The sequence below is a fragment of the Echeneis naucrates genome, chromosome 2 (genome assembly GCF_900963305.1).
Source record: "Echeneis naucrates chromosome 2, fEcheNa1.1, whole genome shotgun sequence".
Lineage (NCBI taxonomy): Eukaryota > Metazoa > Chordata > Actinopteri > Carangiformes > Echeneidae > Echeneis > Echeneis naucrates.
In genome coordinates this window covers 5,007,533-5,015,868 of record NC_042512.1, presented here as the reverse complement: position 1 = coordinate 5,015,868, position 8,336 = coordinate 5,007,533, and the positions used below count along the sequence as shown (strand labels likewise).

General features: G+C 40.6%; 1 non-coding gene across 1 annotated transcript; it reads right to left on the bottom strand.

Annotated features, from left to right (window-relative positions):
- Positions 1-3,551: 3,551 nt before the first annotated feature.
- On the bottom strand, positions 3,552-3,622 carry trnag-gcc (transfer RNA glycine (anticodon GCC)). Its single transcript has one exon. It is a non-coding gene; the product is annotated as a tRNA-Gly (tRNA).
- Positions 3,623-8,336: the final 4,714 nt, after the last annotated feature.

Below are 8,336 nucleotides of genomic sequence, written 5' to 3'. Positions count from 1 at the left end.
AGCAGCCTGACCTTCTGCAAAGAAAAACCTTCAGTTACATCTTGGCAATGCATTTTCTCAACAAAAAATAAAAAATAAAAATGTGATTTACAAACCTTCACAATAAAAGACACAGTCCGCCCAGTAGCCCAAAGTTTGACTTTCTTTAAGTCTCCTGTTACTTCCTGATGGACTGAGGTCAGGTTTGAAGAGTCTCAAGTTCCAGACCAGTGAGTGGCTTTTCAGAGTGGCACAGGACAGGGGCCAGCAAAGTAGGCTGTTGCTGCAGTGCAGTCAGAAACTGAAGAGCTGAAAGACCATCTTTGAATCTAAAAAGTCACCACAAACATTGTTTCACATTTAAATGACCTAAAGAAACTTCAATGTTTTCTAAAATGACTATAGAAATGAGTAAAAATGGTTGTGTGTTGAACATTACTGATTTAAAGAAGAACTCTGTGTCTTGCTTTGCACTTGGCAGGGTAATTGTTACTCTACAGACTGCAAGAATTACGCACACAAACAAGACTGGAATGACATGAGCACCTTTTGATTGGCATAAGACAGAGGAAGGGGAGACAGACATCACACAGCAATTATACTAAACTAAGGCACACATTCTGACACACTGACTCAGAGCTAAAGAATATACATTCTTAATAAACCACAGAGGGGGATGATGAGGCATTTCAAACTAAAATATCTTAAATACAAAAAAATAAAAATCACATCATTACAAATATGATCTTACCTGTCAATTACAGATGGGATGTGGTCAATAATGTACTATCGGAGGGAGTCTGACACGATTTCTTTCTTTTCTTCAACAGGAGCAACACGTCTCAGACAGACTGCTGTCTGTAACATTGTGCTGCGTCTCATGATGCATTCTCACAGAGCATCCACTGAAGAAACATTCTCAATCTGAGATGAAACACGTTTTTGAAAAATAGTTCAAGCAACAAAGCGTATGTCATGTGATATATGAAGTTAATGATCATTAACCATTAGTGTTGTTTCCATCTAACCCTGTTCATACCATTTGCATTGTACACCAAGAACTGATGTCCTTCTGGTCCATCAGAAATGAGCCGGTCTTTCAGATGTTTCATTAGTAGAGTTAAAAACTCTCGTCTCGGCCCACCTGTGTCAATTCCTTCTTCCAAAACAGCAGCATCATCTGTGAATTTTACCAGCATGTCACAGGTTTCAGAATATGTTGAACATCTTACAAATGCAAATATCTTTCCCATGTAATCAATAAAGTAAAATTAAATTAAGTGAGTCGCTGTTGTTTTTTTACTTACCCGTAGGAAGTACTCCTGACTGGATTTGTTTCAGGTGGATCCAGATCCTCAGTGTCAGATATTACTGTCTGAAAAACAAATGAAAATGTCTGAAACAACACACTGAAAGCAAAGAACATCAGGCTGCCATAATCTGCCTTCATACCTGTCCAGGCTGAGCTGTGGATGAATCTCTGAAACATGATAAATTTGATAAACTGATGAACTTTATGATACAGAGTATAACAGAGCTTTGAGTAACATTTAGAGGTAGAGAGGAACCATAAGATTTATAAATAAGAGATGATTTTCTTATAAATTATATCACAATCACATCAACAACTTAAAGACAAATTACCTCTTTTGTAAAAACTAATACCTACCCTTTATCTTCAGGTTTGTGTTTGGGAGAACTGTGTTTTTTTGGTTCAAAAACCTGAGAAGAAAAGCACACAATTGTCAGCAACTTTAAACAGCTTCCATTATTGTTCCCTCACCACATACAGTATATATCAATGGTGAAAGGTTATCAGGGTGTCTGATTGGATTAGTAAATGCCAAATAATCAAGACTTGGTTCTTAGACTTAATGCTTGAAACCAAATGCATATCCTGTCAATAAATAAATAAATAAAAAAAAAACTGAAAGTACAAAATGTATAAATGAACGTACCACAGTTTCAGCTGCATTGAATTCCGCTGTGCTCCTCAATGTGATGACAATTTCAGAATCAGAGTCTGATGTATCAACCTCTGTAGTAAAAACAAACAACACATTATTAATTATGCTACATCAGAGTAAATAAATATGTAGAAATATGGAATGAAAGGATCCACAAACCTCCTCTAAAGTGTGTTTCTAGGCAAATGAAAAAAGTGCCTTTCCTATTTCCTTTTTATATTCTGCCAGTTTGAATGGGCTTTCTGACCCAGGCACATGGAGCACCTCTGAACAGTCTGGATACAAAAGAAGGTCTGCTCCTTCATCCATCTTCTTGTTAAATGTTCTCATTTCTTGGACAGCTTGCTTCAGTAGATCAGGTGCTGCTACCTCCGGATCTGTATATAATGGGAGTGTTTTCCCTCTCTGAGCTTTTAAATCAGCTCCATGTGGCGCCATCAATCCATGTTTATCTGCTAAAATAACAAAAAGATATCATTCATTTCACACACACATATTTACTTCCATATTTTACAGATATATCCACACACGTACCTGGACCTGTTTCCTTTCGGCCCACAGTTCTTTTGACTTTGACTTTCTGTCCTCCATGAATTGTTTATATGATGTTCATGGTTGTTCTGCTGGAATGAACGGAGTTCCGTATCAAAACAGAAAGTTAGCAGCAGCTAAAACAATCAGCAACAATTGTGCATTTAGCATAACTGAAAGGCTAAAATAAAAATAAATAAAAAGCAACACATACTATCTAAACGCGTTGCTATTCCGTGAAGACAACGATTGGCTGCAAAATGAAACGGTGCACTTTAACTCACTGCATGTCTGACAGCGGCTTCAGCTAGTTAGCGCGATGCTACACTTAGCTTGTTTAGCATTTTCCGGCTGTTTATTAGATGTCTCCTGTGCGCGTGCTCCTTCCGTCTGGTCCGTTCATCAACGTTAAACATTCTACAGATCGTCCGCACGGAAAACACAACCGCGTAAATTGGCTCAAGTTGTTTCCACAAAACGGCCAAAACATCATTTAATCTATGCCTGCTAAGTTTTCCCTGCACACAAGGTACAAACTTTTTGAGCTCACAGTCAATCTTCTTCTGGATCACTTCCGGCATTTGGTACATTCCCCTTCCGGAGGATTCTGTCGTTTGGAAATTTGTTTCGCAACATGTAAATTTGTTTTCTAATTTGTAAGTTTGTTTTGTCCGTGGTAAAAGTGTTTTTCTTGTGTAATGTAAAAATTTTTCTTAACATGTAAGTTTGTTTCACTTTTTGTAAAAGTGTTTGGCACTTTGTAATTTAGTTTTGCACTTACCGGCCACCGTATCAAACAGAGCAGGAACACTAAAGTAAGGGGCGGGGGGTGAAAACGACAGGAGGGTTAAAGAGCAGATTCTCTCTGAGGGGACGGATGTTGCCACAATACACAGTGTGTGTGCCATCACATGTGGAAGATGTGTGCAGACTGAAGCCTTCGTCTGCCACCAGCTCAGAGGGGCTGCACTTCTACTGACCACCAGGGGGCTCCACTGGTTGTTTCACAAAGTCACAGTGTGTTGGAGTCTATCAGGGTATTTTCCAAGCAGCACTGTGACTAAAAAGTGACTCTGCATTGGCCGGAAATCGAACCCGGGCCTCCCGCGTGGCAGGCGAGAATTCTACCACTGAACCACCAATGCTTGTTTAACATGTTTTACCATGACGTCATGATTCTCCAGTCATCAGCAGCCTTCAACACTTCCTGCATTTTATAACGTGGCAGCTAACCCGATCAGGGAGAGTCTTCTTTTTTCTGTTTTTCTCACACAGGTTCAAACATAAGCTCCTCCTTTGTTCCTGCTGAGTGAGATGGCAACATTTTTTTTACAAGTTTTACAGATGATTATTGTAATTTCTGTGTTTATATACAACAATGTATTTACATTAAAGCTGATATCTTTCTATAATAATCCATCATGGACTGCTGGACACTTTCATATCAGTAAATCCACCGTGTTTTAAAGAAGTTCAGAGTGTTTCAGAGTTTCTGACATGATACAGACAGACAGATCCAACAAAGTATTTAAATGAACTGAGAGCTCAGACCATCAGAAGAGCACACACACACACACACACACACACACACACACACACACCGTGGACGAAGTGCGCAGCTTCGCTCAGTCTGTGATTGCAAAAATGAGCGAAAGCAGGAAAAGACGCATTTTAATAAGTAGAAGGAGGAACAAACCAACAGATTTGGTTTTAGTTCAATTCAACGCCACTTATTTGTCTAATAACTGCTGATTTGTGTTTTACTTCAGTCTTCGCAGACAAGCGTGAGCTTTTTTGCGCGCATGCGCCGTTCCGGCTGAATCTAATGTGAGTGTGACGTTTGAGTTGGTGTCGCGTGGGAGAGAGATGAAGGACAGGAAATGCCTTTGATCTCCAGTGACGTCACACAGTCTTATAGAGGTGAGTAAACAGTTGTTGATGTTGTCAGTGAAACATTCATTCATCCTCAGAGTCATCTGCTTCTACCGATCTCCATTTTCATTTCCAACCACTCAGAGAGACAAGAACACACACAGACACACTCTGACTAACCAAACCATTCCAGGAACAATCAGGATGATTCTGGCTCAGGGTGTGACAGGTCCGGGGTTCAAATCCCAGATGAGCCCTTTGTCAGCTGTTGTAAGAAGTGAAAAAGCCTCCTAAATGTGGAGGGAGGCCGACTCTGTCAGAGAGCAGTGTGCATTCTAGCTTCCTTTAGCTGTCAGCCTCTGATCATCAACTCTTCAGCTTCTATGACTTCAACAATTCCTTCTGAATGCAGTCTGAGGCAGTGATTGTGAAACTTTCATTCAGACAGAGATCCCACATTCAGAAGAAAACAGCCACACACAAACAAAGTCATCATGAACAGCCTACATGGAGCCTAAATGAAAAGAAGCAGGAACTAAAGTGTGAAAATAATGATGAACAAAGTGTCACACAGAGAGGCTGCAGCCTGGTGTGGACTATAACGTCAGAAAATGGATCAGTCTGTGACACGGAGCACTAAAGTTGGAAGGCTGAGTTCAGCTTCAGCTTCTTTCATGTTCTCCCTGTGAAAGAAAGAAGGTGAACATGAGCTTGATATGAGAACACAGCAGTGTGCATCATGGTGCTCATGTTCATATAGAAAGAAGGAGGAAAAGCAGCAGCTCTGGTTTGCTGTTTCACTCCCTTTCCCTCCCCGCTATGAGCTGTCACTCACCCACAGCACATACTGTAGACTGGTTCACAGTCAGACTCATGATTCATGACTCATTGGTTCAGAGTGGAACTCATGAGTCCCAGTTCAGCAGCAGCACATTCACACACTGAGCTGAGAGTCTGCTGCGAGACTCCGCTAGAACATTATTGGACTGTGTTATATCACTATATCAGCCATTTAAACTTTATTTATACAAAACTTTTCAAACTAATAGCAATGTTGCACAAAGTGTTTTAAACATTAAAGTCCAAAAATAAACAATATCTCCCACCCAGGCCGCATCATCACCATCCCAGAGATTAAAACAGGACATTGTTTATCTTACAAAGGTCTTTTAGTACATGAAATAAAAATTGCAATGTCCTCTTGAGTTCTGCTCTTTCAGCATCCTATTTATTTACATAAATTTTTTTGGAACATGTTAAAAATAAGAATTATTTGAGATAATGATTAAAAAAAACATTTATGTTTTTGTGAAGTGAAGAAAGGGCCAATTTAAACGTTTAATCAGTGCCATGTTTCACATGTTTCACAACAAAAATGACATGTTTTATAGAGTAATGCTTGTAGAAATGTTCCCAAAGCAGCCCAAAGGGTCCAGAAGAAGCTGAACCTAAACCCCAGGTGGAGTTTGGAGGAGCTGGCTGAGAGGAGAGGAGGACTTGAGGAGTCTCTGGGATCATGGTGGACTGGACTCTGTTCTCAGACCAGTTCTGATTCCTCTGTCAGTCTCTGCTGGATGAAGCTCTCCTCTCCACCTCCCAGGAACATGGTCCAGAGTCTGGACAAGCTGCTGCTGCAACATCTGGATCATCAGGAAGCAGCTGATCCTCCATCAGCAGACACCTTCCTCTTCACCGCCTCCACTTCCAGCTGTGTAGAGAAGAAGAGAGCAGATCCATCAGTGTTTCCTGACTCCATGTCCATCAGCTGTCAGTCAGTGATGCAGATCCAGCATAAAGACCTGCAGGGACTTCAGTCCTGTTCAGTCCAGATGTGCAGCAGCTGCTTCCTCTCAGCTCATGTTAACGTGTTGGAGTGAACACACTGAGCTGGAAACTCACAAACAGTCTCAGCTTAGATCTGACAGTTTGATGGACGAGGACCAGAATCTGAACATCTCTGAGTTCTTCAGCTGGTATCTGCTTCATTTGATGGTCACATGATCACATCAGTCCTCTGACTGATCTGATTGGCTGACTGTTTTCTCTCTGTCTTTCTGTCTAATTCTGAAAACTGTTTCTGTTCTCCTCTCACAGCTTCATTGAGGAGTTTGAAGGTTCACAGGAAACACTGAGTCTTTGCTCTGATACTGGATTTAAACAATATTACTGAAAGGAACATGAACTGAGTCCAACTGTACTGACCTCAGAGTCTCCAGTCTGAAGTCTGGACTCTTCACAAGATCAGACAGATCCTTCAGGTCTGAATCCTTCAGGTCGTTGTGACTCAGGTCCAGTTCTCTGAGATGGGAGGGGTTGGACTTCAGAGCTGAGACCAGAGAAGAACAGCTGATCTCTGACAAACTGCAGTGACTAAACCTGAGTGAAAAATAAAATATGTGACAGTTCCTGCTTGAAATCATTCAGTACTTCATCTGTTCAGAGCTGAAGGTTTAGAAAATGAAAGTCAAACAGCTTCACAACAGTCAAATTTAGCAAGATTTAATGAGAAAACATTTGACAGAACCTCACAACATGAATAAAAACTGTGCAAAATTAAAATGTCATTTTCAAATGATTGAAAATCTGTTATAAAAATTTACTTTGAACCATTTAACAGTTAAATGTCTAAAACCTAAAGAGGATTTTCCCTCATAAATATAAACCTGTCTGCAGGTCAGAGTCACCACAACTGTAACATCATATTAATCTGAGAGCAGAAATAAAACATGAGTCTGACCTCAGAGTCTCCAGTCTACAGTGAGGACTCTTCAGAAAACCACACAGATCCTTCACTCCTGAATCCTTCAGCCTGTTCAGACTCAGGTCCAGTTTTCTGAGATGGGAGGGGTTGGACTTCAGAGCTGAGACCAGAGAAGAACAGCTGATCTCTGACAAACTGCAGTTCTCCAACCTGAGTAAAGAATAAAAGATGTGACTTTAGGAGACAAAGTTTCTGCTTGAAAGTATTCAGTGTTTCAGCATGTGTTCAGAGCTGAAGGTTTAGAAAGTAGAAGTTGAGAAAATGAAAGTCAAACCGCTGAACCAACAGGAAGCAGCTTCACAACAGTCAAATACAAACATTGACAAGATTTAATGAGAAAATGAAACAACACTGTAAAAAACCTGAACTCATTCAAACTGTCAACATTGTGATTTGAACACATCAGAAATAACCAAACAGCAGAGTCAGCCAAACTATTTCTATCTCTGATTCTGCCACATATGAACTCCTGTATAACAATCTGAGCTCTGGCAGGTAAGTCCACTCTAAAACCAGTCAAAACAAATCAAACCATATTTGTTTGTGTTGCACCAAATTGTAACAAAGTTACATCAAAGCACTTTACAAATAGAGCAGGTCTAGACCTAACTGTTTATAAAATTATTTGAAGAAACCAAAGAGAGAGTGGCAAGGAAAACTTCCTCTAGGACGCAGAAACCTCGGGCAGAACCAGGCTCAGACGGGGCGGCCATCTGCCTTGACTGGTTGGGTTGAGAGTGGGAGAGAGAGAGAGAGAGACACACACACACACAAGAGGGGTAGTAAACGGTGACACATGCTTAGAAATGGGAGAAGCAAGGACTTCAGAGAAACATGCTAATTGATATGTTGGTTTTTAACTATAAGCTCTGTCATACAGAAAAGTTTTAAGCCTGGTCTTGAAAACTGCTAAAGAGTCCGCCCGCCAGACTGATACTGGAAGTTAGTTCCACAGAAGAGGAGCCTGATAACTCAAAGATCTGCCTCCAGATTTACTCTTGGAGACTCTAGGAACCACGAGTAAACCTCCATCTAGAGAGCAGAGTGGCCTGCTAGGACAGTAAGGAACTATGAGCTCTCTGAGATACGATGGAGTTTGGCCTTTAAGAGCTTTATATGTTAAAAGAAGGATTTTAAATTCCAATGAAGAGCAGCTAACAGGAGAGATATGATCTCTTTTCCTAGTTCCTGTTAATATTCGTGCAGCAGCGTTCTGAATTAACTGA